General features: G+C 42.0%; 1 protein-coding gene across 7 annotated transcripts in view; it reads left to right on the top strand.

Moving 5' to 3' along the window:
* The first annotated feature begins 1,726 nt into the window (after positions 1–1,726).
* Positions 1,727–24,781, top strand: part of RREB1 (ras responsive element binding protein 1) — a 142,992-nt gene continuing 119,937 nt past the window's right edge. For 2 of the 7 annotated variants that reach the window (XM_088130588.1, XM_025176357.2), the window contains exons 1-2: positions 2,262–2,636; positions 7,669–7,711. The gene's annotated coding sequence lies outside the window, so the exon portion shown is untranslated. The other 5 variants (XM_088130589.1, XM_025176356.2, XM_025176336.2 and 2 more) reach the window with 4 other exon arrangements.

Genomic DNA, 24,781 nt, shown 5'->3' with positions numbered 1-24,781 from the left:
AGACGGCAAAGGTCAGCTGGGGCATCAGAGTGCAGGATGGCAGGACGCCGAAAGGGTATAGACAGTGGGGAAGATAGACAGGTGAGGGGAATCAAAGTGTCCCATGGTTGAAAGCGTAGGCGGGCTGCCAAGCGCCTGAATTTTGATCACATGACCGCAGGGGCACTGCAATGGCAGTAACTTTGGGAACAAGTCATAAGTCCCTTTGTTCAGCACCATTGTAACTTTGAATGGTTGCTGAACGAATGGTCATAAATTGAAGATTACCTGTCTTCATTGGAAATTCAGTTTTACCCACCAATTCTGGTCATCTATTTAGCAATCTTCTGAACTCCTGAAGGCATAATATTCCACTGGCCTGGGACAATGGATGCAAACTGCCTGTCCCACAAATACTAGAGCTACTTTCATTCCTGGATTAGACCAAGATTCAGCAGAACCCCTCTATAGGAGAAAAGAAAGAAGTGGCTATTTTAGATTATTCTCCCCCCACCCCCTCAGGGACCTTCACCCTGCTTCTCATCATGCTCTGGATGCTCCCCAAACCCAGCAGAGCAACATCCATCTCCCTTCTGTTGGCCTCCATCAGTGACAAATCTTGATCCAAACCAATATTTTTAATAGGAAGCTATTAAACTATTAACTTGGGTACCCATGTTTACTGCATGAGGTGAACCAAAATTAAATACTTTTAAATCCCAACAACTTTTATTTAAAGGAATAAAAAGCATATACTTAAGGTTACAGTCTAAAAATCCTTACTTGGGAGCAGGTTCTGCAGCCCTCTGTGGAACTTACTTATGAGCAAACATCGAAAAGGATCAGGCAGCAGGAAGTAATCAAAAAACCAAGTTAAGGGTACAGTATATGCAAGTGGATTTGGCTATAAGGCCCATTGAACTTTACCTCTAAGTAAATATGTTCAAGATTGAGATATACTGGCATGCAAGGCAAATTGTATGCTTGGGCATAGAGGTTTGCAAGGCAGCTAAGAAATTAATTAAATTGCAGATGATCCCACATAATGCCAAACCAAGACTTTCAATCACAGTTTGCTGAACATGGCAAAATGCTCCCACTGGCACATCAGGCTAAGCCATAGGGAACGGGCTCCCACTTTATGCTATGCCCCAAACAAATAACCAAATTATAGTTTCAAAAAGTGTGTTAACCAGGGAACATCCTGCTCAAAAATGGACAAAATAAGCAGATTATTGAGATACTACTTTGTTAGATTCCCATAACGGGCTTTTAATTTTTTTTAAATAGGAAGCCAGTAACATAAGCCCTGTGCAAAAGAAACTTTAAAAATAATAATTAAAATATGCTCTGCAAAACATTTTAGGATTTTCTGCCATTAGTTCTGCCTGCTGAAGAAGTAATTCCGGGTGAATAACGTGAAGTAACATGGAGGAGATTCCCCCCGTCCATTTGTCTGGATGGCGCAAGTGATGAGGAGGACTCCTGTGAGCCGCCCTGAGCTCACATACCGGAGCTTGCAAGCCTATTGCTAATTGCACCGACTTGTTGCTCCATCCGCTCCAGGCTGGAGTACAGCCACAACATGGGGCTTCTTTGCCTTTCTGGTTAATGAGATGGGGGAGAAAGAGAGACGAATGCGTGGCACCTGGCTGACAATGGATTAAGCTGCTAGAGACAGGGAGCGGGGCAGCCGAAGATCCCTTCAAAGGAGATACTGCGCCGTCTGCATCCCTGAGGCTTTATCAGTCGCTAACACCCAACTGCCTCTCTCGGCGCAGCAGCAGCAGCGCTTCCTCCTTGCAACTGGAAGTCTGTAATGGAGGGGAGCAGCCGTCGCCACCGCCGCCAGATGGTACGTTACCACCAAGAGCCTTTCTAGTCTGCATACTTCCTCCTTCGTATCCCCACCATCATTCGAAGGAAGGGAGCGGAAAAGTTATTTATTAATATATGCAGCGCTGGAAGGGGGGCAGAGAAGAGGCTGAAGTTGTAGCCTGATGGTTTGGCAAAGTGTCGCCCAAGTTGCTAAGTAGTACGCTTCCTGGCTCAAGTCGACGGGGGGGGGGGAGAAAGGAGGAGGAAGGAGAAAAGTTTTACTCACTTCTCTTCTTGGAGCAGGAGGAGGAGGAGGAGCCCCTCCCAGCCAAAGAGAAGGAGCGAGAGAGATAGGGATGCTACCGCTTGCAACCAACAAGCGAGCAGCAGCCTGGCTGAGTAACACGTCCCCTGGAGACTAGCAGGAGCAACACGTGATGTGTCTACTTAGGGTGAGAGGGGGAGAGCGGCTGAGAAGTGGGCAGGGGGGCGAGGACCGGGGCGCAGTCGGAGCGCAGCTGTAGAGCTGAAGGTCCATAACTTTGTCCATCTTCTTCCTTCGGGGGAAGAGGAAGAAGGGAACTTATCGTAGAGTTGATGAACTTTGCACATCCATAGAAACGCCATTTTGAATTTGATTCCTCTCTCTCTCCCCCCCTTCTCCCTCCGGAACAAACTTCGTTTTTCTCTCTTCGCCGTGCCCCCCTTTTCCTTCCACCTTTTTTCTTCCCCCCCTCCCTTATTTTTTAAAAAACGAACCCACAACTCGATCGCACCATCGCCAGTCCAGCTTTCCATCATGGCTCGACCCAAGCAGCCCAGCCTGGAGCAAGTCAAACGTAAGTACGCGAGGCTGAGAGCGCAAGGTCAAATTTCTACCTGCGCCTTCAAAAGAAAAGGAAAAGAAAGAAAGAAAGAAAAGTCTCGGGCGAAGCCGATAATTCAGCAAGCGCGGCGGGGAATGTATTTGCGGGCTGATGGGAGGGAGGTGGTGGTGGGGGGGGTGGAGAAGTCGCGTAGAGAGCCTTGACCGTTTCGAGAGTGACATGACTTTTTTCTTTAATTTTTGCATCGTAGCTTTTTTCCGGGAGGGAGGAGAGAAAAACTTCGGAAAAAGTTGTCTGGCAGCAGCGTCGATGATGCTGAGGAGCCCATGCAGCCCTTTCTGCCTTTCCACCCCATCCCCCGCTCCTCCTGGCCTCCCCCCCGCGACTCTCCCCCCTTCTTCCGTGTTGCAAACTGTACCAACCAGCAACACCCGTTGCAGACTGTTGCCTGCAGGACCTGATGCTCATCCATATTAAACCGTCTGAGCTCAGGAATCCATCCAGATCATCTCTCTCGCCTCCCCTCCTACAGCAAAGTTTATTTTTAACCAGCGAAGTTGGAAGGGCCTGCGAGAAGCAGCATCTTTTAACCCAATTGGCCTCCGCTCGTGTCAAGCACATCCCTCCTGCTCGTTGCTCGCTTCCCCCTTTCTCCAGTTGGTGAAGTTTTTATGATTTGTTGACAAAGATGATGGGGAGCGAGATGGCGTTTGGCTCCCCTCTTTTTAAGTGGAAGTGGAATCGTCTTTCTCAAGGTAGAGAAGCGGATGGAGTGGGGGTGGATTGGAAGGGGGGGGGGGAGACCCGTTTGGGGCTTTTGCTCTTCTTGGGCATCTGCGGCTGTTAACTTTTCCGCTTTCTTAGGACGCTCGCTGGAAGCGTGTGTGTCTGTGTGTCTTTTTAATTCGCAGTTTGGTACTTTTCGTTCTCTTCACTACCCTCCCCTCCACCCTCGGGCGGGGAAGTAGGAGGTAGGATCATGCCAGTTTCTCTAGCTTTTCCTTGGCCTTCAGGGAAGGTGCCAGGCAGCATCGAGAGCCCTTTCGCCCTTCCTGAGTTTCCCAGAAAGTTTTTGGGGAGGGGGAAAGGAGGAGAGAGGCGATCTCCTCCTTTTTTTCCGCGTGTGCTGTGTCAACTGGACATCTCTCTCTGGGTATGGATTATAGGAGGAAGCGCACACTCACATTGTCACGAGTACAGGAAAGCGCCGAATGTATCCGAAAGTAGGAAAACGGGTCGTGTTCTCTTTCTTTCTTTCTTTCTGTGGGCTGTTTACAAGACGAGCGAAGTTAACATCTTAGTGGTCCAGATCTACGGTTCCTTCCTCACCGTCTTGCAAGCCATCCCCGATGATCCCCCCCATGGCGCTTTGAAGCCCCCCTGCAATTGCTAACATCTAAAACTAATTGCAAAACACTCCCCTCGCTCCTTCCCCCCCCCCGCCCCCAGTTCAGTACGTGTTGATGCAGACTAGTCGGGACTCGTCTCTTAGGAAGCTGCGACCTTAAACGTTGCTAAGAAGCGGGGGAAGGCTTTCCTCTCCCACGCCCCTTGTAGATCGGAATATTTCTCGCCCCCCCCCCACTTGACAGGCAGGGATACAGTTCCTCCTTTCTTTGAGAGCTTAAGCGAAAGGTCGGCCTGATCCTTCGCGCTCTACACCCCCGCCCTTCGCTCCCTCCAGTGTAAAGCAAACAAAGTGAGCCTGCGAAAGCTGCTGACTGCTTCGGGGCGCCTGAGCCAACTTCGCCGCCGTTGGCTTCGCTGCTCCCTGCCCTTAACGAGGGGCGGCCAGGGAGAGGAAAGAGCAGCCGCGGAAAACGTGGTTGGTGCTCCTGCTGCGGTGGCTCTCATCAGTTCCTCGTCCGTTTCCAGCAGTTGTGCAACAGGCAAACGCATCTCGTTGCTGGGCAGAGGAGGCGAGTTGGAGATGCTGAAAACTTCGTAGAGGGAGGAGCCGGCGGCGGCGGCTGCTGTAGCAGCAGCCTGTTGACGGTGGAGGTGGATTGAACTTTGTCATGTCCGTTGATAAGTTTGCTCTGGCTCCCCCCCTCCTTCGCTTCTGCGCTTGCTCCCTTTCCCACCCCCTCTTACCTCCGCGTTACACTATCTCTCCCTCTCTGGAGTGCTCTGCAATGCATCCTTGATAGGTTATAAAAGGGGAGGGCAGGCATTTCTCCTGGCTCAGCAGATTTTGCCCTCTGTGGCTCCTTGTTGCTCGGTTAGAAGGTAGCACTGGAGGCCAGATCCAGAGGAGCAGTCTACGCAACTTCACTGTAGCACTTCAGCACAGTAGCACCAGCACCAGAGAACATGCTTCTGGAGGGGGAGGATATAGGTTTAAAAACCCACTGGCCTGTCAGACTTAGACTTTGCCACAAAGTCCTTGCTTGCATCTCTACCATTTTTTTAAAAAAAAAAATTTTTATGGGCAAGGGAAGGAATAGATTAAAAGGGCATTTGCAGTAAAATCTGGTCCTTTTTTTGAACAGAGTTAGAGGTACTATCTGGCAGATTTGGTTCTCAGTTTTCATACTGCCCTACTCTGACTGCTTCGCCTTTTAGCAAGCTGAATGGCAGTGGATGCTGTTGTGTTCATTCTTTGGTGAATTTGAATTGCATCAGAGTGAATCGGAGGAACAGGACCAGAATTATTTCTTAAAACTAGCAGTCCGGATTCCTTGTCCAGTGGCATTTTTAATGTAACTAATTAAATTCTTCTGCTGATAGCAGTTGCTCAGCCAATTTTAAAGGTTTCGGCAGTGAGATGTCCATAAGCATTTGAGAAATGCTGTTAGAGTTTGGAAAAAGTTAACAATGGTCCCCTTTCCCATAGATCAATGTAGGTTGTGTGCATATACTAGAGAAAGAGAGGGAGGTACCTAGTGACTCACAATCACACAAGCCATGTTTGTTTTAGAGTTTTATTTTCCTTTTGAAGGCTTAGGGGTATAGTCTTCTCTTGATGTGTGTATATAATGCCCATTAGCATTAACGGGTGATGTACATCCCTCAGAGAAAAGACCCTTTTGTGTGTTAGAAACTCAGAAACAGCATGGCTCCATCATCCAATCAATCAAGTTACCACAACATTTTTTTTTTCATCCTTTGCTTTAAGATGCACCTAATGGTTTTATTTGTTTCAACGCAATTGGCCTGAAACTGATGTTTTGTGTGTGTGTGTGTGTATATGAGTCTCATGGCAGTTCCAACAATAGTAAAAATAGAGTTTTGCATATCTTTTTGCTTAGGAAAATAATGGATTCCATTTCAGTTACTTGCAATTTCTATGAACTTTGTAATAATTAATATTCAGTTGATTTCACCATTCACTCTATTCTAACTCTTATGATTTCTATTTTAATGCAACATTTCAGGATAAGAACACTCCTGATTATGAAGCTTTTGGTTTTGCTCTCTAAAAATGAATTAGTTTGAATAAGTTTAACGCAGCTTGATTCTTATCCATCTTGAGCAGGAGATGCCTCCATCCCTGCCTTGTTATATCACTTATTTTGCCTTTTGAGGGCCAAGAATTCCTTGAAGTAAAAATTTTAGATGCAAAACCCAAAAGTCCTCCTTGCATAGTTAGTGGCTTTGATAAACTTGTTTTGGCCTGGGGCAGAAGGTGTGTTTGAAAACTCCCTCCACCTTTTCCAGGAGTTTTATGGGTTTTCATCACTTACTTGATAAGGTTACATTCCAGTATCTCTTTTTCCATTATTGAAGTTATCTTACTTAATATATTTTCTGGTATGTTGTGGGGGGTTTTTTCCCCCGTAGTGCAAATTGATATTTATACTGGTCACAGCTAGTGAAAACTGGGTATCATTGCTAGATCTTTCAGGTTATACTTATTATCCCTTGTGAAAGTAGGTGGTGCATAGAAGGTCATAGGATAAGTGTTGCTAAGCAGCTAAATAGAAAGATGCTAAAATTAACCCAACTGCATCTATCAGAGATTCACTCTCTTGCTTCTTTTTGTCAATGAAATGCAATTGTCCAACATTTAATTAATTGTATTCTTTAATTATACACCTACTGGAGAAGCTAACAAAACATAACTCAATATGCAGTGTTTTATATTGGAAGGTCATTTAGGAATCTTAAACACAAATTCACTTCCTTGCTTAAAAACATGCAGTGGTATGGCACAGTTTAAACAATGCCTTTATAAAAGTAAAACCTTACAAAAAGTTGGGATCATGATCCTAATGATAGAAGACTGGTGGGTGAACATCTTTTTTATGCCCAGGCTCTGTTGCCTCAGAGCGGGGCCAGAATCCAAAGTGGGTGGGGCGACAGACTGCTTCTGTCTTAACCTTTTATTCCCCACCCCCACCTCCAGCAGACTGCTGGAGAGGAAAAAAATTCCACTCTTGATCTTGCAGAAGATTTCTGAAGGGCTCTGTATGGGCCTGCTAGGAAAGGTTACCTACCCCAGCCCCAGAAGGTAGTTAGGGCAGAAGTCTTAGATGAGGCTGACTCCCAATGATCTGTATGTGAGATTGCTGCCCTAGTTATTAGTAACTTTGATGCAAACTGCAACTGAGCATGCTTCCATACAAGTATAATTTTGGAGCCACAGTGATCACTTACCAGAAAAGTCTAAATATGTCTTTGCTGGGAACTTGGTGTTTTCCAATTTTTTTTTATAACAGTTAAAACAACAAATCAAATCTTAAGAAATGTATTGATTTTGTTGTTGTTCTGTCCTCTAGCCTCCTTGTATTGACTCATGTGAGCTGAAGCACAGGTGGAATATAATATTTCTCCCTCAACCAACAGTAAGATGTGTGGAGAAAGCAAAACAGGGCAGCACAGTTGGAATATTTATGTCTAACTTCAGTTGTATCTTATTCTTCCCATTGTCTCATATGACTTAAATCTGTTCTTTTGTATTCAAACTATAGTATTCAAACTAAGTATTCAACTAAGCAAAAATATTTGGTTTTCCTAATTCTTGTACCCAATTGGTTCACAGAATTTTTTTTTACATTGCACCTGATTATTGTAACTTAAACATTTTCTTTCTCTTTTACAGATATAAAGTGCTTTTCTGAAGAGCAATTTGAAGTTTAGAAAGGGTAGGAATTGCTTTATGTTTCTATTCATCTCTCCCCTGAAATATCTTTCTAAGAATAAATATACAGTCACTTTGCTAATAAACATGCAGAGAAAACAAATAAGTGGGATGGCAAAAAAGGATTCCCCCCCCCCCCCCACGCAAGAATGGCAAAAGTGAGAATTTGTAAGAAAATCTTCTGGGAGCTGATTATGGTATATGAAAATGTCTATGTGTTGTTAAGATATAACTTTATTTTTATTGATGTCAACATTATATATATTGATATTTATTGATATTGCAGTTGGTTGGCCTCTGTGAGAACAGCCTGCTGGACTAGATGAGCCAGGGGTCTGATCCAGCAAGGCACTGCTTATGTTCTTAGCTTCTAAAGCAGGGTTCCTCAACCGTGGCAACTTTAAGACGAGTGGACTTCAACTCCCAGAATTCCCCCCCAGCCTTGCTGGCTGGGGAATTCTGGGAGTTGAAGTCCACTCGTCTTAAAGTTGTCAAGGTTGAGGAACCCTGTTCTAAAGCAAATGTTATGTATTTTGTGGACCGCTAATTGCCTACAGCATCTCATGGGGTTTCTAGCCCTGATGACAATGGTAACAACAATGAAAACTATATTTGAAACAGTAGAACACATAGAAAAACAATTGACAATTTCATATGATAACTATGCATGAAATCTTTACAAAACAACGTACAGATTAGGTTTATGTGATGTCCTCTCAAAGAAGCTAGCCGCAGTAACTACTTACGAAGTTTAAACTCTATTTTCTCTTTTAAATATGGCTTAACTTGAATAAAGAGCTGGGGGAAAATGTTTTCTGTTTCTATATTGTTCTCATGTTGAAAAGATTTTATTCTCATGTTTAAAGTAGCATTTATGTGCAGTAGGTTTAGCTGAGAGATCGCTGGTGTTGTATGTGAGCCTTTTTTTTTTTACATCCTTGCCTAAAATACCTGCTACTTCCCCACTGTATCTATTGCCAACAACAATAAGAATAATGTAGGGAATATTTGTGAATTTCTTGCAAAATTGTAATCTGTCAAATGTTTTGTTGGATTGGAAGATGATATTTGGGGGTAGTCATCAGAAGATTGATCAGAGTTATATTGTTAATTTTGCTGTGTTGAAGAAGTGCTCTTAATTTTTACTATGCAGAGATGAGGATATTTGGGATCTGCGGTCTTGCTGTTACCTGGATATGGAGATGCTGTATAAGAAAGTGTTGCTCTGTAAGAAAAAGTTAGACGTTGTGGGGAAGATCAGCTTTTAATTTGTCTAGGAAATCAGCTTATCTGAACTAAAGATGATGAGCACACTTGGAACTGTACAGTTTGAGGCAGCTTTAGGACGCGAAGAACATCCATGCTGTGTAAAAGAAAGTTTCACTTTTGAATGAATGTCATTAAAAATAAGGGGCAATCTGTCCTTAGATTTATTGGAGAAACTGAACACTGAACATGGCTGAGAACCATCCCCATTTTACCTCCTTGTTGGTGTTAAAAAGGCAATACTTTAAAGGTAGCAATACATAAGACAGCAACAGCTGTGATGGCAGAAATAGCTAAACTGGAGCATCATGGCCTTGTTTATGAATCTTCTTGAGGCTGTTCTGATCAAAGTTATGGAACTTGAAGTTCTCCTGAAATGTTACTAATTTTTGCTAGAGAATTAGGCCCAAGAATTATTGCTGTGCTGTAAAGTGCATATATATGCACACATATATACAAGGTGGGATATTGTGCAGTTTGCACTTAGTGGTGGAGCAGTGGAAAATGACTGAGTACAAGCTAACTGGGGAAGCGCAGGCTTGCTAGTTGGATCATGCAGACCGTGTCTTCTGCCAAGAGGAATGATTCTGGAATTACACTCAATCTCTGTAGCTGAAGAACCTGTAGATTTTGTTGCCTCCAGCAGGATGGAAGTCGTTCTAGTGCATCTTGCTCTAACTACCTCTCCAGTTTTTCATGCTAACCTGCTTTGCAGTCAATAAAGGTAGTTCTCTGAATAGGAGCTGTAGACAAAAGAAGTAGGTGATGGGTGGGGATTGTTTATTCAATGTTATTCAAGTAAGTCATGTTAAGGGAATTGGAGGGCCTCTGAGGTAGGGTAGCTGAATAGTTTTAAGAAGGATTCACCTCCAAACTTCCAAGGGGGTAATACCAACAAGACTGAGGAGAGCAATTGAAACCCCCCAGACAGGCATTGTTAGGTTTAAGGACTGAAAGAGGATTATGGGCTGCTTTGAAGTTGTTTTCTTTCCCTTTTAGGCCAGGATCTGTATTGCATCTCCTGGTTGTTATTTGTATAAAGGCCAGATTTGTAGTTTGCTAATTTAAAAATATCACTTTTAATTTAGTACCAGATTTTCCTACGTTGGGGCCGGTATCCCCAGATAAATCTTAGGAAGTAGGGTCTTACCTTTGAAAATATATGCCTTTTTTTTTTTTTTAACCATGTTCAATCATTCACAATTTTATACTATTTGGACAGCAAGCTATCATGGTTTTCTCCAACTTGGTCATCTCCAGGTTAAAATTCTTAACCCTCCCCAGTTAGCCTGGCAATCCATTTGGGGCAATGAAATTAGAGGTTATAGTCCAGCACACCTGCAGGTACCACTGGAATGTCACTGGACACATCCTTAAAGTTATTTTCAAGATTGCAATATTTTACCTTATCTTTTTATCTTAGAAATTTTGTTTCTCCATTCACAGTATTAAAGACACCATGTTTATACATTAGCAGCCCCAATCTGAGAAGCAGTGTTTTATTGGGGTCAATCTGAATAAATTTCCATATGCAAGATAACCACATTATAGTTTCTGCTTAGCTATGACATTTATCAAACTATTCAAAAGGCTATTTAATAAGTCGTCATATGGAACTAATGTTCATATGACTACTAATTTCTTCCTTTGTGTATGGACTATTATTTCAAGAGAGACTTATTAGAAGTTCTCCTTTCCTTAGAGAACATCTTCATACACACACGGAAGTGGATAGCCTTGTTAGTGTTAAAAGCTTGACTGAATTCACATATTCATAACGAGGTTGCTTGATTTGGCTTAGCATGTTGGGTGATCCTAACCATTGTAGTTTGTAAACCATTGCTTATGACAGCTATTTCTTCAACAAATCATGGTTAGTAAAACTGGTTGGTGCTGTGCAGCAACTAGGCCATTATATTCCTTACTTATATTTAGTAAGTGTGTTCTATAAACAGAGTGAGAGCAACATGGCTAAAAGAATAAGATTAGTTCAGATTTAAGTTTCAGCAGAGATTTGGGGGCTCTGTGCTGATTGTTAATGCTATCTAACTCATAGGAAACTTCAGAGGTTTCCACAGGTGGCGGGCCGTAAAAGTCAAGATGTGGGCACGACCATGCAGTTGAAGCCTTGCCCTTTTTAAAATGTGTCTTTCATATGCTGTATGCATGCATGTATATCTCATGCATTAAAAAGGGGGGTGGGACTTTGATCTCACAATTGCAGTTGCCATCTTGATTTTTCGGGCAGCCTTCCCCTTGTGGGCCTCCCAAGATGCTCCATTATACTCCATCACCATTGCTCATCAAAACTGATAACCATCCAGTTGGTTTGACAGCTGCATTTGCGCACGGGGTTTTTTCCCTCCTCATAATTTACTATGTGGGATTTCTAACTGCAGTTGCCAAGACTTGAACCTGGGAGCTTCTGCTATCAGAGCAATGATCTTTGCTGTGGCTTTGTTCTCAGGAGCATCTTGCAGGCTCACCTACCCGCTCTGCAGGTTCTGTGATCATTTCCCTTCCTCCTCTTGGATTTGGACACAGAGGTGAAGGACAATGATGATTTTCTCCTTGAAGAACACAAAGCATTTTACAAAAACGATAACATTATGCTTAGACCAGTGTTGTCCAAACTTGGCTGGCTGGGGAATTCTGGGAGTTGAAGTCCACTCATCTTAAAGTGGCCAAGTTTGGACAACACTGGCTTAGACACAAGCAATAACAATAAACATCAAGCGGTATGGTATAGTAGATATAGTGTTGGACTAGGACAGTGGTTTTTAAATAGGGTAATTTGGGCCTGTCCTGGGGGGAATGGAGCAATTTATAATTGCTTGTTGGTGAGTCAAGGATCCAGTTTGGGGCTGCTGCTGTTGAGACACTTGTGTAAAATAATAGAGTCTATGTTTTTTGTATTTTTTGTGAGGGTAATGAGATTATTTGAGACTGGGAAAAAGGATAATTGGGTCAAACAGTTTAAGAACCACTGAACTAGGATGACCCAGGTTGAAGCCTACCCTCAGCCACTGAAGGTCCCTGAGTAACTTAAGGCCAGTCACTCTTTGTCAGCCCAACTTACCCCACAAGAGGAGGGAGTGCTGTGTCCTTGAACTCATGGAGGAAAGGTGGGACCTACATCGAACAAATCAGTAAATACAATATAAAGACAACAATTCTACAAGACAATAAGAATACAAAAATCTAAATAAGGGTTTTTTCTTGCTTTGGAGATGTAAAATGCCAGCTGAAAAATTGAAGAGGTGGAGGTAATGTTTGCATTGGTGGGGAGGAAAAGTGCAAATTAATAGCATGTTCCAAATTGTCAAAGGATGATTAAGCAGCATTAATGTTGTGTTACCTCAGCCAGCCTCAGTTGCTTGTCTGTTGTATGGGATAATAATGTATGTCTTCCTTATGCTATCACCTTACAATAATTAATGAGAAAGGGAATGCGTGATGCCAAGGCCTATACTAGTCAGTCTCTGTGTCTGAAATTTGCGTCTCTTTATATTTAACCAAATGTATAGGTAAGGTCATACTTTGATGTGCTCCTTTCCCTTCTCTAGATGATTTTTTACTTTTTATGAATGCTTTCCTGCAGCTTTGTTGCTAAAGCTGAAAACAGCTGGTATGGTATCTTAAGAATGGGTTGGCTTCTATACTTGTACTGTGGCATTGGAAGATGAACTAATTTGGGCAGCAGCCATTTCACGAGTCCTTTACTATTATTTTTAATGCATTTAAATTCAAGGATGCAAAGATCTGAACTGCTTAGTGAAAAAAGCAAAGCAAAACAAAAAACTTTTAAGCTGTAGAATGGTAGCTTCCTGGGAATTATTAGGTAAATTATTAGGTTAATTATTATTAGGTTAACGTGTTAGAGATGTATTTTTGTCACTCCATAAAGACAATTTGCAAATTAATGATACTGTTACAGTGTATGTGAAAGAGTTTAGAGAATACTGTGCACATGACTTTTATGTGTCCAGTGTCTTTTTTTTGCATCAACAGGCATGTGCTCCATATCCTTGATTTTTTCATACTGTGCATGATTTAATGAGGTTCACAAAAATTGCATGGTATCTATGAAGTTGGCAATTGGTTGCTGGGAATATGCAAGGCCCTCCTGTTTCATCCCAAATCCAAATTATGTCTGGACTTGTTTCTGCTTGTTGGAGTTAGGTCAGGATACGAGTTTATCCCTTCCTTGGTGGTTGCAACCTGTGCAGACACATTGCGGTATTGGACTGTTCTGGAAGGATTAGTGGGATAACCTCCTGTTACAACACTTTGCCAGCGTGGGACCTCTACAGCCTTGTTCAAGAACTCAGCAGAATTTGCGGAACAAGGCAAATTGTTCTCTTCTAGTTATGATTTGAAGGAGCTTAAATGATTCTGTTTGCAATGCAAGAAGGTATGGTCTGAAAAGCAGTGCAGCAACGTCCTGTTTGTTTTTTTAGAACAGATTAGGTATTGAATGTTATTTGGAGCCTCCTACGTTAAGGCTATGTTCATACATTAGATTAAACCATAATATTCTTTGCTTAGCATAATGTACAAGCCTAGCTTGTTGTGGCTTATTCAGTAGACCATGGTTAAATCATGGGTTAACCTGGTACATGAACACAGTTATAGCGCAGCTTACTTTTTCCTTGTGCTGCTTAACCAGGACTGCCGTGATATGCAAGTTGCAGTTGGAGAGCATGAGTAAATTGTGCTGTGTAGAGAGAAACCCTAGAACACCCCCCAAATCGTGGTGCCTTCCAGATGTGGTGATTGCTACTCTTCTAACTTTCCATAAACATGTCCATGTTTGATGTGGGTGATGGGATGTAGGTGTCGTAGCCTGAGTTCACATATCACATTGGTCAACAGGGGCCCTCAGCAGATGACAATGAAGAAGTAGTTTCCATTTAGGCAGAACGTTTGGAAAACCACTACACCAATTTGATCTCTGGTTGCTTCAGTTTTTGTATTTTATAAGAGATGTCTTGGCGGTTGAAGGAAGCTCTCATCCCTAATTTTAGAACGCTGTAGTTCCATATGACCTATTGGTTCCAGATGACTCACCGAAATTTAATACTCCCTCTATTAACTTTGTGATTATGGTGGTTGCTTCACATAATCCATGAAGCACTCATAATTGATTGCAGTGGGACCTGTAGAGTATTCCTGCACAGAAATGAGTGATGGTATTATAGCTGCGCTTGGTTGTTTGCTCCCTTCGATAATTGTGCTTTATTTCTCTTGACATCACTGAGATTTGGTATTTATGTACATTTATTAATAAATGTAACCACCTGTAGGGACAAGAGCAAGGGAGTTTTGTTAGTGTGGTTCCTCCTGTGGGCCCCCTCTTCTACATAGCTGTTAAAGGCATCCTTTCTGTTTGTTCAATCTAGATTGCAACTCCCATAATCCCTGACCATTGGCTAAACTGTTGGGATGTGCCAAGCTTTACTGGAGAAGGAATTGGCACAAGGGGTTATAAGTAAAATTCTGCTGTGTTCTGCTTGGCATTTGAGTATACTATGTCAGTTCACAGAAGATGGCTGTCTCTTTTAATAAGACTGCCGTCTCTATCTCTATGCTATGACTACTTCTGTCTAAACCAGTGTTTCTTAAAGTGTGGTCCTGGGACCCCTGGGGGTTCTCCGAGACCCTCTCAAGAGTCTGTGAAATCAAAATTATTTGCCAGCCTATGTTGAAAAATAATATATTAAAATCCCACAAAAAAGTTGTGAGAAGCGGTAGAGGCAGCAAATGCGTCAAATTTAAATTTTCAATATGGTAAATATCGATAAATATAATCCACAGAAACAAAAGCTATTTTGGGATCCTCCATAATTTTTAAAAGTGGGATGGGGTCTTGAGAGAAAAAAATTTAAGAAACACTGCTCTAAGCCGTCTGGTTTCCTGGGAAGTTTTTTTTTTTTTTTTTACAAACAGCAATACTGCTCAAAGACAACCTTTCCCAAGCCATAGAAGGGCTGTATTATAACACTATAATCTCCAGCCAGCACAGCCATGGACTGCAGTGGCTGGGGATGATGGTACTTTTAGTCCAGTGTATCTGGAAAGATACCTGATGGAGAAGATCCATCTACTCGATGCAACAAGCTAACAGGAAGCGTAAAATTGAAGTGGAAGAAATGGAAGGACTCTGTGGCTAATAGTACATTTCAGATGCCATTTTTGTTACCTTTAATCCACTGGACTTTTTTTAAGAGTATAATTCTGTAAATGAGGTTCAGCAATAAGAATGCTTTTGTTCTTGTTTTGTGGTTATCAGCTTTTTTTCCCCTGGGGAAAAAACCCTTGTACCAAATTGTTTAATTTTGGGGGGGGGGGGAACTAATAACACATGTTTGATCTTTACATTAATTCCTAGTATGTAAGCCTTTTTGTGGCTGTGCAAAAAAATTAATTCTGCATTTGCTCAAGCATATACTTTGTGTGTTCTGCCCTCATGTAACAAAGAAACTACAGACAGAAGTTTTATACCATTTAGAAGCTTATTCACCTAGTGTGTGAAGTTTTGATGGGGTTAACTATGGTTTATTAATAATAAGTTACCACAGCCAAACAGACTATATCACGGTTTAGTGCAATGTGTGAACTAGATCATAATGTAGCTACAACTTTCATCGCTGGGGTAATTTTGTTTTTTCTCTCACTGCTGCTTTCTTGTCTTAATGGCTATAATAAGTGATACTGCTCTTCTTTTCCTTTTTATTGGCCCTGATTGGTTCACAGTCTTATTGAGCCACCATTTTCTTAGTTGTGGCTTACTGAATAAACTACAATCCCCTGGATTTCTTTCCTCTATAGGTTTTGTGTACTACAACAGGTGGCTGCAACTAGCCAATCTTGTCTGATCTCAAGAAAGCTAAGCAGAATCATATGAGGAAAGAACTGGGATGAGAGACCACTGGGGGGCCCAGGGCTGTGGACTAGATTGAGAAGTTGAAAAAATATTTCAGAAAAAAGTAGTGGTAAGCCCTACATGGCATGGGACCAGGTTACCTGAGGGACTGCCTCTTCCCCGTGATTTCAACCCGTCCCGCCCAATCACACAGAGAGGGCATGCTCCGGACCCCCTCAGTAAAAGACCTCCGACTAACGGGGTCCAGAAGGCAGGCCTTCTCTGCTGTAGCCCCTGCTCTTTGGAATATCTTGCCCCCGGAGGTGAGATTGGCCCCCTCACTCCTGGCCTTCCAAGAGGGATCTGAAGACCTGGCTCTGCCATCTGGCCTGGGGTGGGGAGGGAAGACATCAGGTGTGGAGTTGGCTAGCCCCTTAGAACCCTGGTCTTTGCTGCTCTGAACCATCGGCCTCCTGGACTTTTTTAGTAATTGTTTTGCATAGTTTTAGCTTTTATATAATTGTATTTTATTCATTGTTTTAATCAGTTGTAAGCTGCCCAGTCCCCCCTATTAGGGGGAGATGGGTGGGGATAAATTTAATAAATAAAAATAAATAAATTTGGTGCTGCTGCTGGTGCCAAAAAAACAAAAACAAAAAGTACATGGATGTGCCCATGTAATTACCCAAAATCAAGCTTAACTCCAAGGATTTTTTTTCTTACTGTTACAACTAGTCTTTAGTTATAAACTTGCTTGCGGAGAAAAGGTTCTTACATACTCAGGTAGGCACTGCAGTTTAGAAAGCATCTTGGCTTCAGCACGTGCATTAAAGTAGGGCAGCCCATGTGAAGATGGCTGGCAGGTGCAGAAATTATGAAGCAATCTGTGTTGTAGACATTGGATGGTCTGCCACTCCCTGCATATGCCTTTCAGATTTGCTTAAGTATGTTGGTCACTGATTTGAACATTCTGCTGTAGAACCAAAATGCAACAGAATGAAATATTTGTACCACTAGATCGTTTGGAATTCTGTATGCCATTGTCTGGTTGTTGTATGGTTATGCGAGGGTATATGCTATGCTGGTCACCTTTTATTTTGGTTGCTAATGGAATATGTACTCATTTTATCACTTTTGCTGGCCTGAATTCTACATGGACACTTGGGGCTGCAGCTGGACTGAGTAATACTGTATGTTATCAGTTGCATTTCTGTAGTGGAAAAGAGAAAATGCTGAAGTGGAAAGAATACAGGTCCATAAAAGATACCAAAGCTTAGATTTTGATAATTTTGTTCTGAATGGCTGACATACTATATCACACATGCTGTTCTAGTGAGATCCCAACAGGTAATTTGAGACAGACTATTTGGATTTAGTTCAGTTGCTTTCTGACCAGATTTGGGGGCAGAAAAGACCTTGGATGCAAGAGTAGAAGGCTTAATGCAGAGAGGTGGGAGGTGGGCAGCTGTTTCAGTTCTCCTGCCTTTAGTACCATCTAACATTCTAACATATCCTTCCTGGTCACATGGTACTATGTTATAATGGTTTCAGTAGTTCCCTGAATGTAGTGTTTGGAAGCTGAGGATAAACACCTAAGTTCAATTCCATGGCTTTATGCTTGTGGAATGCCTTGGAGTTCCATCCTGTTCCTTTTTTATCATGAACATCAAGGGGAGTAGAACATGTGACAAACCAGCACTCATCTGTGACTTCAGAGCTCTCCCTCAGTGCACCAGATTCCCAAATGGGCCATTTTTATGCATTTTGGAATTTGGATTGTTTTTTAAAAGGAAAAATGGGTGCCTTAAGTCTTGCAGAAATGTAAAATACCAGTGTCATCCCTTAACCCCTCTTGCCCACTCAGGCTTATTTTGGATCCTATCTCTGACTACTTTGTGAATGTGGCCCTCGGCATCCCATGCAAGGCCAGATATGGCCTTTGAGCTAATGAACATTGCATATTCCTGCTCTGCATGAAAGTAACTTCATCTTACATTTTCAGTTAGAAATCCTAGGGAGAATCCTACCATTCTTCAACAGATTTTTAGAGGCTATTCTAGGTCAGATGAGTTTTTACAAGATGAAGTTTAATTCAGGCAAGGCTTACTCTGTGTGTCAGGAAATCTGCTAGTCTGGATAGAGAAGTTTGGTGATATTGAAGTTTCCCTGAAGTATCAGAAATGTAGATTCTGGGAAATGTAGTTGCAACACATCTGGAGCATATAAGGCTTGGTGAAGACTTCATTAGTTATTGATATGAAGACGTGTCCATCAGTGTGGATCTTGTTTTTCACTATGAAAGATGGATATGCTAGTAATTCAGTTTTGATGTAGCATCAACAACTGAGAGATGATTTGAGTTATCCTGTTCAAGTTAACTATAGTAGCTGCACTGCTGCATATGCCAAAATGACTGCAGTCCAAGGAGATTTGTTTTCTGAGTGTGTTCTCTGTACACAGTGGAATGTTTCAAAGAGCTTTCTTATCTGAAGCTGCCTCCACAGAATTTCCAAACTGCTCTTAAACAGCTCTGAGTTCAACAAAACCAGAATGCATGAGGCTATGAGCTGCTCTTTGCCAGATGATAATGATATCTTTTCGATTCTTGCCAAATTATCATGAAATCAGCATGTAAGATTTTGGCTGGTTGTGCAATATGGTTTAGTTGGCATTGCAAGACTGAATCCTTAATCTGTCTCAATTGAAATGAAAAGAGATGCTCTTCTTCTTCTGCCCATTCCTTTTTTATCCTTTAAGTTTCAGTGAAGCATTTTGCATTTGGTGAGGCCTGGCTGCTCAGAATGGAAAACTTTACACTTGCTCTCCTACTGCAACAAGTATTTTAAGGTTGGACCTCTGGGCCAGCACCGTATTCTAGAAGAAGATGTAGGTTGTGGTGCTATTTTGACCCTGCAGATGGAGTTTGAAGCTACAGAATTCACTGGAGATGTAATATGCATAATTAATAGGTACTGGGATGGAATAGGATGCTAAACACACACACACACACACACACACACACACACATTCTTCCTAGCGTTTTCCTGCAGGTGCAGGGTCCACTTTTTTGTTTCTGGATCAACCAAATGTTGATCCATTGGTTGCAACAGGAATTGACCGACCAGCTTGTGCCCAAGCCTGACGTGGGCTGAGAGAGAGTGACTGGCTCAGTGTCACCCAGCCGGCTTTCACGCCTAAGGCGGGACTAGAACTCACAGTCTCCTGGCTTCTAGCCTGATGCCTTAACCACTAGACCAAACTGGCTCTCCTGGATGCTAAATATATTATCATCAATCAAATGTATTGGAAGATACATACAATATAGCAAGGAGATGATGAACCAGTTGCTTTGAACTGGCTTCTACTTCAGTTTCAGACATACTGGTATAGTTCTTTCCCCATAGCATTTTCTGAAGTCAAGAATCTCACATAAACAACATCCAATATTCAAATTAATATCTCAACAGAAAATTAAATCATAATAGTGGTATTTGGAGAAAGCAAATCACTACATAGTATATGGAAACCAACCATCTACATATTTCAAATTCGGAGGTTTTTGAAAAGGTTATTTTACAACTTGTTTTGAAAATAAACTCTATATTGATCTTGCTGGACTAAAACTACACACTTCAAAGTTCAGTTGTTATGTCCAGGTCTTACTCTCAAGTACGTATATAGATATAGTATATACTTGCCCAAATTAAAATGGTGTAGTGGTTAAAGGCACTGTGCCAGAACCTGGGGGACTGTGAGTTCTAGTCCTGCCTTAGGCACAGAGCCAGCTGGGGGTCCTTGAGCCAGTTACTCTCTCTCAACCCTAGGAAGCAGGCAATGGCAAATCACTTCCAAAAACTTGCCAGGACAATTGCAGGGACTAGTCCATGTAGTCCTCAGGAGTCAACGCTGACTCAAAGGCAGAAGACAAATTAAAATGGTTTCCCATCCTCTAGTTGCCAATGTGCACTCCAGCCAATATATATTGTTTACAAGAAGGAAGTACAGATCTTTGCTGAATGTGTCTTAAAATGTGGACAAATATTAAAAACAAATCTTCAGAAGAGAACATGGAAGCATGTTCTGCTATGAACAAGTTTGCACATGTTTCCTGTCTTGGTATACTCATAGCAGGAATGGATTTTGTATTGTTTAATCTGTGTAATAATTCAGATGAATGTGACTGGTGGCTTTTGAGCAGGTATGTCTTTAGATTTTTAGGCTTTTAGAGGAACGTTCTTCCTGGAGGACTACAAGTTGATATCACACAAATGTTTCTCATGTGTAACTCTATAGCCTGATCTATTTAGCACACATTCATTAATTGTCCTGTAGTTATCTATAGAAATTTTGGAAATATCTTCCCTGTTTGTCCATTTAATCACTTTTTGGCCCATTCTTACAAATGAGCGGGGAAGAAATCGTGTGAATTGCTTTCTTGGTTACATAGGAGAACCTCAATTCTGATTGCCTAAGTTGAATGGTGCCTGACCTACAATGGTGGAATGTAGTACATCACTTATTTTGGTTCATAAGTTATTTTGATCGTAGTGATAATTATTTTCTTGTATACAATGATTATGAATTCAGTGGAATAATGTTCAATACAGGTGCTTTATGGTAATTCTGCTGCTGTATATGTTCATTCAATGTAGTAATTGTGCTTCTGTTATAATGTAGGAATTTTGATTTGGACTGTTTACTTGAGATTGTTTAGTTGCCTCTTAAAAACATTGTGTCTGAACTCTTTTGGGTAGAAAGGTGACTTTTGCTTATCTTTTCCATAAAAGGTGAACAAAGGTTATATCCAGGCATACAGTATCAGTAGTTCTGTGATATTTTCCAAAATGCTATAATTTCTAAGGATTTTTGCAATGCTTGAAGCATATGGATGGCCTCTAGACCAAGGAGAAGTAGAAGGGAAGGGTGTTGTGTATATATCCACTCACAAAACCTTGGACTGGTTTATGTATAGCTTTTCATTGATTGATTGATTATGTGCCATCGAGTCGTTTTCAACTCCTAGCGACCACTTAGATTTTCTCCATGAATAGCTTTTCATAGTAACTAAAAATATAACGATTAAATGTATATCTGTATTTTATAAAGATTGCATTTTGTTGGAACAACCAATCAATATTCCAAGTGTCATCATTAATTATTTCACTGTTAAATTTCTTCAGAATAAATGTGGTTATAGCTCTTGATTGCAGTCTACCATGGTAGGAGACTTCTTAATCCGTAGGGTCTGATTTTCTTCAGTAATTTCCATTCTTCAATTGTTGGGTATTGCCTTCTGTTTTGGGATTAACTACATCAAGGATATATCTTTCTACAGGTTACCATCTTGAATTTGTGTGATTGGTTTATGTATTCGTAAATGTACTGAAAGATAGCTTTGTGTGGGAGTTGCCTACCTCTTTTGGCCCATATTCTCTCTTCCCATCCCCTCTCCCACCCTAATTGCATTGGTGTTTTTGTTAAATCTCAGATACCTTTCTTGGGGAAACAAGAAAGCTCATCCATTTGTCCTCTTGATGCATAACTGCCGTTAAGATTGAGACTAGATTGATGGTTTTGCAACTGGGAAGTACGCTAATGCCATTTTTTTTTTAAGGCAAGATAGAGAATAGAAGACGAAATGTGTGTGTATTCTAAAATAATGGAGGATTAGTGAGGTACTCACCTTCTAACAGCAGTTCTTTGTTGCCTATATGTACTGTTTGAATTTGTAATGCAGGCATTTGTTTGTCTAAGAGCAATTGCCATAATTCTTAGTAGCTACAAAGGCTGTTGATATTATTCTATTTGTCATTAGTTGTCTTTAAGAAAATACAACGGTAAGATGTTTGCCAACAAATTGTTAAACTATTGGAAGTTTCAAACAACAGATTCCTTCTGAAAGTTTTGGGGTCTTCTGAGTGTACTTTTTTAGTTGTGCTGCATTTTAAAATAATTCTTAGTCAATATGTTGTTTGTTGGACAAGACCGAGTCTTGCAAATGAGCAGAGTAATTATGGGTTCTTCAGCCAGTTCCTGGTTTGCTATGTCCATTTCTGCTGCCAAGAGCTAAGAAAAAACAGAGTGTAAAAACCAGGTACAAGCTGGGATTTGGGATTCAGATCTAACCAGTGTTTCAGTTTATGGTTTGTTGCAAATCAAAGTAATTGCTTCTTCCCAGAGATGAGTTTTCATATCCTGTTAAACCAGAAACAGACAAGTTACATTTTGGCTTAATACTATATGCAAACTTCTCAATTAAAGTTCTTGTCTTCGTAAATTATATACAATAAATAAGAAAGTATTTCATTTTGTATTTCAGTATTGGACTTTGAGCCTAAATGGACAACTGTACATTTCCAAGTTGTGCAGTACAATAATGTCGAAGCAAAGTGATTGTACAAGAAGATCAGCAAGAAACATAGGCATATAGTCTATATGTGATGGAGGATGTAATTTTACCCTACGTTCTGAAAGCATATTATTTGGAATGAAAATAATTTCCACTAGGTAACATGCCCATTTCATCCTTATAGGACATAAATTGGCTGATGTTCTTTCCTTTTCCAGTTGCACCCTCCAGGAGGGCATTTGCCCATGTAATTTCCTGCTGATACTGCTAGAAGTAGAAGAGGACTCTAAGACCTTGTTAACCAGAGGCAATATATGTACTCTGTTGGTGCCGTTTGTTTTAGCATTAAGTCCTCTCCGCTATTTAAGAACTTCCAGTTAAGAAATACATGTTATGGCCACCTTTCTCAACCTGGATACGCCCTCCAAATGTGTGAGCTTCAACTCCCAGAATGTTCAGTACAGGAAGTTATTGAAAAAGATGTATATGGCGCCTGTCTTATAGCACACAACTCTGGGTGGCTAACAACAATAAAAACACAAGGAATAAAAACAATACAGAAAAAGAAAAAAAGAAAAAGAAAAAGATCAAGAAAAACCAGGCACCCAGTCCACAACTGTACCCATTCATCTCTACAATCCCCAGACCCCAACGTTACTGTCCCAGTACCTGGGGGACAAGCCAGCTCTTCACTGCTTTTCAGAAAGTTAAGAGGGCAGGGACAGTGTGGAAAAGGCACACTTCCTAGGTCCCACCAAATGGCAACATTTAAGGGAAGGGACCTGGAATAATGATTGAACTGGCCAGAGAGCTTGGGAATAGAAGTCTACTTTTTGGGAGGATACTGTGATCAAGTATGGCTATATTATGGGATCCTGCTATATCACTTGGTGTTACTTTCTCCTGCAAAGTGACATGAGCACAACTAGATATCCCTCATTTCTTAGTTAATGCAGCTACCTGTATTTTAGATCCTTGTCCCTCATGGTTGGTTAAAGCCACCAGGGAGGTGACAATTGGGGTGGGTACTGGCAGTGGTCAATTCATCCTTGCAGGAGGGGGTATTCCTGAAGCCTTTTAAGGAGACCCTGGTCCGCCCCCTCCTCAAGAAACTCTCACTAGATCCCACCCTTCTGGACAATTTTCATCCAGTTTCCCATCTTCCCTTCTTAGGGAAGGTGGTGGAAAAGGTGGTCGTGCAACAGCTTCAGAGGATCCTGGAGGAAACAGATTATCAGTCAGGATTCAGGCCTCGTTATGGGATAGAAACAGCATTGGTTGTGCTTTTAGATGATCTCTGGCGAGAGTGGGATGGGGGTAGTGCGTCCATCCTTGCTCTTCTTGACCTCTCGGCGGCTTTCATGGTATCCTTTTGGGTCGGCTGCAGGAGTTGGGGCTGGAAGGCACAGTTCTGTGCTGGTTCAGCTCCTTTCTCCAAGGCCAATCCCAGTCAGTATTGATAGGGGGTGAGAGGTCCAACCTGTGGTGCCTACTTTGTGGGGTGCCTCAGGGTTCGGTGCTCTCACTGCTCCTATTTAACATCTACATGAAACCATTGGGTGAGACCATCCGGCACCATGGGATGAGGTATCATCAGTATGCTGATGATACTCAACTATATATCTCCATCCCAGGTGACCTAAGTAATGCTGTGGCTACCCTTTTGCAGTGCCTGAAGGCTGTAGGGACCTGGATGGGGGACAACAGGCTTCAACTGAACCCTGGTAAGACGGAGTGGCTGTGGGTACAGGGAGCCTCAAGATCTAGGAGTTTATCATCTTTGGTTCTTGATGGGGTTGCACTACCCCAGACAGACCTGGTGTGTATTCTGGGGGTCCTCCTAGACTCACGACTCCTGTTCGAAGAGCAGGTGGCAGTCATGGCTAGGAGGACCTTTGCGCAACTTCGTGTTGTGTCCCAGTTACATCCCTTCCTGGATTGGGAGGCTCTCTGCACAGTCACTCATGCCTTGGTCACCTCCTGTTTGGATTACTGCACTGTGCTCTACATGGGGCTACCCTTGAAGAGTATCCGGAAGCTACAGCTGGCACAAAATACAGTGGTGTGGACAGTTTTGAATGCCTCTAGGGGGGCACATATAACACCTCTGTTATGCGAGCTGCATTGGTTGCCTGTTTGCTTCCGGGTCCAATTCAAGGTGTTAGTTATTACCTTTAAAGCCCTTCATGGCACAGGACCAGGTTATCTGAAGAGCTGTCTTGCCCTGTTATATCAGCCCGTCCCACTTGGTCTGGCAGCAGGGGCATGTTGCAGTTCCCACCAGTCAAGGAATTTTGACTGGTGGGGTTTAGGAAGAGGGCCTTTTCTGCCATGGCCCCCGCTCTGTGGAACAACTTACCACCTGAGGTGCAGTGCGCCCCCACTCTCATGGCCTTCAGGAAGAATGTGAAATCTTGGCTATGCCAGATGGCCTGGGGGCCTGATGGGGGCTCACATCGTTGGAATTGGCTCGTGGGGTAATTGAGTCTTCCCCCCCATCATCTTGAATTTTATAGTTTTCTTATGTATATAGTCTTTTCATCTAGTATGATCTTTTTAAACTAATTTGATGTGGATATATTTATTTATTTTAC

This window comes from Python bivittatus, unplaced genomic scaffold (assembly GCF_059951505.1).
Source record: "Python bivittatus isolate LINGU-HERP-01145 unplaced genomic scaffold, Pbiv_v1 ctg000840_np1212, whole genome shotgun sequence".
NCBI lineage: Eukaryota > Metazoa > Chordata > Lepidosauria > Squamata > Pythonidae > Python > Python bivittatus.
The sequence above is the reverse complement of the archived record's forward strand: the minus strand, read 5'-3'. Positions and strand labels throughout refer to the sequence as shown.